General features: G+C 46.4%; 1 protein-coding gene across 1 annotated transcript in view; it reads left to right on the top strand.

The window, feature by feature from the left end:
* The first annotated feature begins 345 nt into the window (after positions 1–345).
* Positions 346–9,903, top strand: part of DDR2 (discoidin domain receptor tyrosine kinase 2) — a 144,176-nt gene continuing 134,618 nt past the window's right edge. The window contains exon 1 of the mRNA XM_032845463.1: positions 346–521. The gene's annotated coding sequence lies outside the window, so the exon portion shown is untranslated. The remainder of the gene's footprint in view (positions 522–9,903) is intronic.

Below are 9,903 nucleotides of genomic sequence, written 5' to 3'. Positions count from 1 at the left end.
CCCAAGTAAGAAAAACGAAGTTGGGGGGGGGCACAGGGGGGGGACCAAGTCTTGGGGGGGGGGGGGGGGCTTGGGGATGGATGCGGTGGGGACAAGGCGGAAGAGAGCTATGTCTTTAATTCTGTCCTATGGTTATACATATTTTTTCTTCTATGAATGGGTTTTGCTGTAAATTATAGCTTTGCCCGTGGTCCCTTGGGTCAAAAGAAATAGTCTCTAAACAGAAAACAGCTCTGATTGGTGACTTTCCTTCTTCCCTCCCCAACCCCCTTCCTAATTGAAACCAAATGTGCAATATATTGGATCCCTGGCGCTCTCCCAGGAATCCTCAGAATGTGAGGTTTCTCTCAAAGCATCTTGCATCAGCCTGTGGATGTATGCCTACCGCCGGGCTCCTTCGCCGGCAAAGTGGAAAAAGAAGCGTTTCACAACAAATTCTTTTTTTTGGGGGGGAGGGTTGGGGGGACGTAGTGGATTATAACTGTGTTCTTCTTTCCGAATCTCTGTACTCCTGGATGCACGTAAGTTATGTTTTTGTTTTTCTTTCCTTTTTTTTTTCTTTTCTGAAAACGAAAGCTCTGAATATGCTTCTGATGTCTCGAGAAAAGTTTTAAAAAGGAGGCAGAAAGGGGTTTCAAGGCAGCGAAGAAGAGTAGGGAATGGGGTACCATAGACTTGAGAAATCTAAGATCTCACGTTTTCTGGGGGGTGGGGGAGCGTCCTGGACTTAACACTTACGGAAGGAAGAATAAAGAACACTAAACCCAAGAAGACGGGAGCAAAACAGGAATCCGTACAGCCGCAAGATCCAATAGACAGTGTTAGCCGGGTCGGAACCGTTGGCAGGCGGGACAGGCCGATTGCAGAACTGATCTCCTTTGGCTCAGAGGAAGCGGAGCGGGGTAGCTGGGGTTTTAGGTGTTCAGTAGTGGTGTTGGAGGGTCCCGAGGCTTGAAGAGGACAATCTCTGTACTTCCATTTTCTCGCGGTGTCGCAAACTTCCTTGTGAGAAGGGCATCTTGGGGCGGAGGGTGCCTTCCCCGTGAGGTTTGGGGTGGCTGTGAGGGGCCCTGCGTGGAGGGGGCACTTCCCACCCTGCCTGGCCTGGGGTGCCTTTCCCTTTGTTACCAACAACTTGGGACCATTTGCAGTTGGGACCTTTGCGTCCTGGCTGAGGTTCAAGAGTCCCATCCAGGGAGAAAGAGAATTTTTCCGAGTGGCTGAGACTCTGGCCGGCCGGTGGTTTGAGGCGGGAGCCAGCCAGCGGGGAGGGGGTCAGCACCATTTTGCCGACTGTTTTCTGCATCCACTCCCTAGGGGAACAGGGAGTTGGAGCCCCGGGAAGAGCCTGAGAGATCCATCTGGCCCTTCATTCCGCAGATGTCGGAAATGGTAGCAAAGAGTTGACATGATCAGGGACGCACAGCGTGGTGCTGGGGCTCCAGTGGCGGGGCTGGAAATGAAACTGGGGCTTGCTTTGCTGCTAATCCAGTGCTCCTTCCACTCCTTGCCTCTACTTTCTTGTTCATTTCACGGCTGAGATAATGGAGACACTGTAATGAACAAGTCCCCACAAGGACCTTGGTTACCTGACGGGAGGATGCGAATGGTGGCCCGTCAGCTCACGGCATCTCTGGTCAAACAGTGGAACTTTGAACAACGGGGCTCAGGGCGCCGACCCCTCCGCAGACAAAAATTCACACATGACTTTTGACTCCCCCAAAACTTAACTACAAAGAGCCCGCTGTTGACCAGAGACCTTGCCGATAACAAGTAGTCAATTAGCACATAGGTTGTGTGTTACATGTATGGATGTGTGTACATTAATGCTGTATTCCTACAATAGAGGAAGTTAGAAGAAAATTTTATCAAGAAAATCGTAAGGAGGAGAAAAAAAAACATTAGCAGTATTGTACTGTAGTTATTGGAAAAAAATCTGGATTAGCAGACCCACGCAGTTCAAAAAACCTGTGTTTTTCGAGGGTCAACTCTCTTTGGTTGTGTGTGTGGAAAATAAAGCAGCAGACATCTGAGTACATACTGTGCACCAGGCTCCACGTTCAGGGTTCATATGCAATGTTTGATGAGTGGTCCCAGTTCTGGAAGACAGCTCGACTTTTATAAGGGAGAATATTATGGTTTAGCAGAGTGGAGTGAGTTACTCAAGGAAATGCAGCTAATCAGCTTGAAATTCATGTGCGCCCGACTCTAAAACCTGGCCCCCCCCATTTTTTTTAAAGTCATTTGTATTTTATTTTTTTAAATTGAGGCCTACAGCTTAATGCCTGGATATTTGTAAACATGGCCAAGTGATCAGCACACTGAGTTCGGTCACCATCTGTCTCCTCACATGGTTACACAAGACCATCGTCTTCTTGCGATGAGAGCTAAAATCGGTGCTTCCCGGCTCGGGTCAGTCGTGCTCCCCTCGCTCCTCCACACATGCACTTGGTTATTTCCCAAGTCCATTTCCACGTTTCCCTCCATGAGCAGGAGGTGAGAGAGGCGGGCTGGGGGGCGGGGTAGCTCCAAGTGTCTCGCCGGGACCACGTCTGTGCACATGGTTAAGTATCTGGGTCCCAGAAGGGGGCTGCGAGTGGGCATCTCTGTGGGCTGATTTCTGCGCCCCTGGAAATGCTTCCCTCTGTTACGCAAGGAGCCTGGGATTTAGCGTCCGAAGAACCAGGTTCAGCTTCTGGCTCTGCGTTTTACTACCTGGCAGCGTGGCTTTCCCTTCCTGCACCTTGGCCTCTGTATTTATTACATGGGAATAATGGCAATACTTTCCAGCATCCTTGTTTGCAGAGATACTGATCACGAATGTGTTCTGGAGGCTGGGAAAGGCTGAACCCATACCGTGGGGATAATGACGAGAATTCCGAACACTGGGACGCAGCGTGGGGCAGCGTCTGCCATGCTGGCCAGAGCTGGTGCTGGCAGGAGGGCGGCTGCGTTTGGCTGTGTACACAACTCAAATGGGAGGGCCCAGTTCCCGCACCCATCTCCTTTGGATGGAAGCCATCCCTCGTCCCAGGGAATATTTCCAGGGTTTCTATCTGGAGCTCCCCTCTGGTGGTGTGGCTTGGCCGTTGCTCCTCACCCGAGGAAAGCAGCAGGGGCTGGAGGACCCCATGTTGTTCAGGCGTCCCCTGCTTCGGTCCACAGCCTCTCTGACCAAGAGGGGTGTGCAGTCAGGAGCCATCCCTTGGTTTTTCCTCAAAGGAGCTTTTGAGGAGCTTCGCATCTCGCTGAGGGTAGATCCTTGACCCAAAACTTTCTTGTCCCGGGCAGGCCCACCTCACCCTGTCTTTTACCTTACGTTCCCCCTTCTGCGCCTGTAGTCAGAAGGAGAGCAGCTGCTCCTGGGGGTGGGGCTGGCAGGACGGCAGGCAGCAGGGAGGCCCCTGCCTCCACTTCGGGTTCAGATCTGTTTGCTTTATAAACACCAAAGGTAAGGGAAGCGGGGGAAGGTGTTTTCAGAATCTTTGCCTAAGAATCCTCAAACTGAAATTCCCAGCAGCATCTGCCTCTGTGAAATAATAGAAAATATATGGACTGGTCTCTGCCCCCAGGTTTTGGCACAGGACTCATAAAATCCTCCTCGTTTTCTAAGTGATAGGAGCACTGGGGACATTTTTGTTCCTGTCTTTGGTCTCTGACTCTGGTTCCTGACACAGAGTTCCTTAATCCCTCAGAATTTCCTGGGTGATGGAAGTGTCCTTTGTTCTAGCAAGTTGACTCCAGGTAGGTTCCTGGAGGGGGCCGGTCACCGGAAAGACTGAGCCCTGATTAGAGGCCTGGGATTTTCAGCCCCACCTGCTGTGCTCCAGGAAAGGGGGGAGAGGCTGGAGGGTGAGTTAATGACCCATCGTGCCTATGCGGTGAGGCTTCCATGAGGATCCCCGAAGCGTGTGGTTTGGGGAGCTTCTGGGTCAGTGAACTCGTCTATGTACTAGGAGGCTGGCACACCCCAGTCCCACAGGGACAGAGGCTCCTGTTCTCGGGCCCCTCCCAGACCTCACCTATGTGTCTCTTCTTCCAGCTGTTCATCTGTGCCTCTTATCATGTCCTTCCTTATATAATAAACTGGTAAGTGTAAGTAAGCGTTTCCCTGAGTTCTGGGAGCTGTTCGAACAAATGATCAAATCCAAGGAGGCGCTGATGGGAACCTCTGATCTGTAGCCAAGTCAGACCGACATTGTTGACCTACTGTTTGCAATTGATGTCTGCATCAGGAGGGGGCAGTCCTGTGGGACTGAGCCCTTCACCTGTGGGGTCTGCACCAACTCCAGGTGGTTTGTGTTGGAGTTTCTGGGTGTGGAAAACACACAGAGTTGGTGTCAGGAGGATTGTGAGTGCACACATGGAGGAAATGGAGTTTTTCCTTGATGATGTCTGAGCACAGACTGGGAGCATCTTCCAAAGGAGCCCCATCACCCCCTGCTCTTCTCCAGCCTCTGTGAGCTGTCTTCTTCTGCACTCCCTCCCTAGACTTTAAGTCGGATGAATTACCCATCACACATAAAGAAGATAGTTCAGACCTTTCCATCTGATTGCATTTCTAAAGGACACCCTAAAAAATGAGAGTGGTCACCCCCTCCCCTTTGGTTAAAGTCACACCATTTTAAATTAGCATTCATTCTCAGACACACTTCCCAAGCTCCTTTATGAGATCCACTGTCAGGAACTTTATATCACCCACACCTCAAACACGCAACCCAAACACATGTCTCACTGGCATCCAGAAAGCTCACCCCCATCTAAAAATGGACCTCCACAGCCATGCTGAAGTCCCGTGCCAACTCACATAAATGGTGACCATCCGAGCGCAGACACACTGGGTTCTTTATGTCCCTCGCCCTGTTGGAAGCCGTGCACCATATGAATCGACTCTCTCCCAGCGATGACGACTCAGTCCAGAAATGTGCCCAACATCCTCAGGCATCCAAGAGCATCTCTGAGTTCAGCAACCATCCACAGCAAGGGCTGCTTCCCAGTAAATTAGAAACCTCAGAGGAACTCACAGACCTCCAGACCCACTCTGTCAGAATATCTCCCGCTGGGGACTGGGAACCAGTACTTTGAAGTGTTCCCAAAGTGGTTCTACTGTGAACCTTTCTTGGTAAAGATCCACGTCTGTCGCCTCAGCCACTCCTCGGCACAGATGAAGGGCAGGCTAGGGAGAGAAACCAGCCTGGACCACATCCCCTTCGGCCGTGGTCCTATGAAGAATTTAACTCTTAGTGCTTCCCTTCTCTGGTTGGCACACCTCCCACCTGTTGCCTCCTGTGAGCTTCCTGCAGACGCCCTCATGATGTCTATAGCCTTGCTTTCCCCTGAGGTGGAAGCTTGTCCAGGCCTCCACTCTCTCCAGTGTAAAGTCACACAGACCTGACCTCCAATCTCAGCCCAAGCTCACCCACTCTGGGACCCTGCGCAAACTGCTCAAAGCCCCGAAGTCTCCGTTTCTGACTCAGTGAAATCGGGGTTATCATTCCCATTTAACAGCCATTACAGACACCACCTGGGTGCACTCAACATGGTGTTGCACATGTAGTTACTAGAAGAGGTCTATGCGGATGATTTATATTAACGCTTCAGTGTGGCTGCTTGGTCCTCCTTGTTTTCCCATGACCCATTCCTCAGTGAACAGTGTTCACCTGCCCAAGTCCACATCTGCCAGCAACACCATCCGAAGTGCTCTAGCAATGCACAGGACATGGGTTCAAGTTCTGGCTTGGCCACCACTTACTAGCCGTGTCACCGGGACAAGATACCCAACCTCCTTGGATATCCTTTTTCTCATCTCTTGGGTTTTTAGGAGAAACAGGGGCCATTAGATAGGCAAGGGAGGCCAGCGCAAAGCCTCACAGCCTCCGAAAAAGTGAATGTTCAGTGAATGTGCCTCTCTTACTTGTTTTGACAGTATCATCGGGTCCTCACGGGCTACAGGCTCACCACGCGTGAACCTTGGGGACCTCTATCTCGGATTGATTCCTTTCATTTGAACACCTTGGTTAGGTCATGGATGTGATTTGCTGGAAATTGGCCTTTTTGGGTTTGAAATAACAGCCATCATGACATCTCCTCACCCCTGACCTTCCCTCCCCCACTGTACCTTTACTGTTACCCAACCTGTCGCCTAATACTCGAGACACACCTGTACCCAATACCATCTTGTTACGGAGAACTGATCACAAGAGTGGATTACTTGGCTGGGGGTCTACATGACACCAGAAGAGAAAAGAATGGGCAGTTTTGGGCAGGTAGGGAAGAACGGATACTCGATGTTATCCATTGGGCAAGTTAATCCCATTATAGTGAAAAGGTTTAGAGGCCATTTCAATGAAAACAGAATCCTACTACAATGAGAAGTATGAGTCACAGTGACGACTGCTGTTGTAACTGAATGCCAAAGGCCTTCAGGGAAGGGAGGGATGAGTTAACAAAAGAGAAATTCATGTTTTGTGCTTCTCTGGAGTCCTCCAATAACGGACTGGTCCCACCAAGGGTTCCAAGCTGGAGGGACAATGGTGGGGCAGAGGGTGGGGGAGGGTGGGGGGAGGGCAAACTGGCCTTGGCTTGTTCATGTTCATCTATTTTCCCCTCCTTCTCCTCACATCCAAGTCTCAACCTCCCTTCTCCATCTGGCTACACTTCTCAGAAATTTTTTTATCTGTTTCTCTCTGGTTGTTCTGGGTTCCCTTGGCAATTCCATTTTATTTTATTTGGTTTTATTCTATTCTGTGAGCATTTATTCACTGCCTATTAGTGTAAGACACTCTGTTTAACATTTTTAAATAACCGTAGCTTTATAAGGGAACTAAGATGTCTAGATGCCTCTCTGGGGACATTCACCAGAACACCCATAACCTAATGGCTAAAGTGATGGTCTCTCTCAACTTTCTCTGTCTCTTTTCATTTCATGTGTATGCCTTTGGATTTGTTGTGATTGAGCCTGTGTTATTCAGACATGACTTGGTTGGAAGTAATTCTCTTCTTATTTTGATTTCCTTTCTTATTTTTGCTTTCTGTCCTTTCTGTTTTGCATGGAACTATTTGATGTTTCCAAGTTTCTGTAATTATCCAACCAATGGAGAATCCCAGCTTTTGGAAGGTCATACACTTTTTAGCTGGAATCTCACCTTGGCCTCCCAGCACTGAGAAAGATCACGTCTGACCCAGTCCAAGTGTCCCTGAATCCTGGAAGAGCAATGAAAAGCCAAAGAAGTTCTAAAATTGGCTAGGCTCACTCCAAAGCCCCTATGTTCAGCTGGGCTTCTCCTCAGCAGGGTCTGCCATGGGTCACTGATTTGTGGGTTGTGTTTTGTTCCTAGACAGACACCAAAGAAATGTCGAAGGAGTCCCTTGGACCTACTGCTCAGAGGTTAATGCTACCTCAGTGTGGTGTGTGGGTCGAAGGGGAGGGCGTGTGAAGAATAGAACCTCGTGTACAAAAGGTAGTGAGGAAGAAGAAAACGTAGTAAGGTTTGGGTCCCAGCACCATCATTTTCCAGATTTTTGACCTTGGACCTCATCTGTCTCCCTCATGAGTTTTTATCCCCTCCTTTTTAGGTTCAGATGAAATAATGTGTAAGAAACTTTGTATACTGGGAAGCATCATGCCTATGAAGATGGTAGGTGGCATGCCCCTTGGGATGCATTTCATGAGTAGCTAATCCAGCAGAATTTACTGGATGCAAGATTATCTTTAGGGTCTTCATGGCTTAGGCAGCCAAAAGTAAATTGAGATGGGAGATGGATTAAAAAGAAGAATGAAGAGTATGTGAAAGAGAGTTAATGCCTACAATTTGAAAGTCAAGGAGTAGTAAAGGGGGGGTTGCTGTTTTTCTAAATAAACATGTGAGTATATATAATTTTGATAAAAATATGTCCTAAATACAAAATAATTCTTTTGCCATATATGCATATGTGTATAAATTTAAAGTTTATTGCTTGTATCTTGATTATAAATTTTTATGTAGTCATAAAAAATGATGGGCAAGTAAATTTTTTTTCATTTCTTCTTTTAAAAATTTGAACACTTTATGAATTCAGAATAATCAAACAATTAAAATCTTGGCGAGCTCTCATATCAAAGAGAAGCAGTTTCTCACTGAGGTAATGTCTTTACTCCAATGGAGCTGATTTTTCAAAAAAAATCAGATTTTTTATCCATTATCAGTTTTACAGCATTCCGGGAAGCTCTGTTATAACTCTGTTTTTGCTGAATTCATTTATTTATTTCTTAGCAAATAGTTATTATGTGTTGGCTCTCTGCTAGGTGCTATTCTAGGTCTTAGTAATCAAGAAGACCAATAAGATTTTAGATGTTTATGATCATTCATTACCTTAGACAATCACTTCTTTACAGTCTGTGGAGCAATAGTATGAATTCAGACAAAATTCAACTTGGAAAACTGGTATCCAGGATTGGGTTAATAAGATTTTACTGTTTAAATTTTCACTGTAATTCAAAAATAGTTCTTGTGCAGTGGGTATCAGCAGAGTCAGATGTTATAAAAAATGAGATACAAAGTTTAATATTTTATTTTTCATATTTTCTTTTTTTAATTAATAGGCTTTATGTTTTAGAGCAATTTTAGCTTTACAGAAAAAGTGAGAAGAAAGCACAGAGTTCCCACACACTCCCTTTCCCTTTGCACACAGCTTCCCTATTAACATCTTGTATTAGTATTACATTTCACTTTTCAATCAATCACTCAATAAGTATTTATTAAACATCCACCATATGTTCTGTGCTAGTTATGATGGAGGTAGAAAAGAGTAAATCATATTTATACCCCTCAAGTTGTTTATAATGTTGTATATCTACAAGTTGGAGTCCCTCATTCATTAAAAAATTATTCATTGTGCACTTAGTGCCTGCCTGATTCAGGCTAAGGTTTAGTATAACGCCTGGACATAGTAGACATCAATAATTATCTGTTGAATATATGAAAAATGAGAATGAAGGATCTAGAAGTAGAAGACATTGTCCCTGTCCTTAGGAGCTTGGGGAACAATGGACACCTATGACAGGGACTAGTGAAAATTTCAAAAATAGGTAGATAGTACTGGATCTCAGTAAAGGTGACACTGGTATCAGCAAATAAGACATAAGCCGATCAGCGACAGTCCCAGCTTCTTTACAGGGATTGTCTTCCTAACCAGAGGAATACAGAGCTTAAGAGGAGCGGTGAAGGTTACTAAGTTGCTGGCCCTTGTCTTTGAGGACATACGCTCTTGAGATTCTGGGGAACAAACTGATCTGAAGAAGAGAGCAGTGGGAGTTACGTACACTCAAGAGCAGATAGTTGTTCCTAGGACCGAGGTAGTTCTACTTTAAGGATGTTTACATTGTGTAGAGTTTGTGAGGGAGAAAATGTTAAAATAACATCACAGGAAATGAAATCGAAATCCTAATCCTAGTAAATCCCAGCAAGTTATTTTGTGGATATGGACAAACTGATACTAAAGTTTATATAGAGAGGCGGGAGACCCGGAACAGCCAACTCAATACTGAAGGAAAAGAACAAAGACAACGGACAGCCGATTTCCAGGCTTACTCTGGAGTCACAGACAATGTGGTATAATAAAGCACTGTGGTGTTGGTGAAAGAACAGACAAGTAGACCAGTGGACCAGGATAGAGACCCCAGGTAAATAGAGTCAACGATCTTTGACAAAGGAGCAAAGGCAATGCAACGGAGAAAAGACAGTCTTCAATAAATAGTGCTAGAACAACTGGGCGCCTACATGAGAAAGAAAATGAATAACTTGAGACATAGATCTTTCAGAAGAATTAACTCAAAATGAATCATGGACCTAAATGTAAGACACAAAACTAACAAAACTCTAGAAGATAATACAGAAGAAAGTCTAGGTGACCTTGGGTATGACA

Source organism: Lontra canadensis, unplaced genomic scaffold, assembly GCF_010015895.1.
Source record: "Lontra canadensis isolate GAN:19392208 unplaced genomic scaffold, GSC_riverotter_1.0 scaffold164, whole genome shotgun sequence".
Classification (NCBI taxonomy): Eukaryota; Metazoa; Chordata; class Mammalia; order Carnivora; family Mustelidae; genus Lontra; species Lontra canadensis.
The sequence above is the reverse complement of the archived record's forward strand: the minus strand, read 5'-3'. Positions and strand labels throughout refer to the sequence as shown.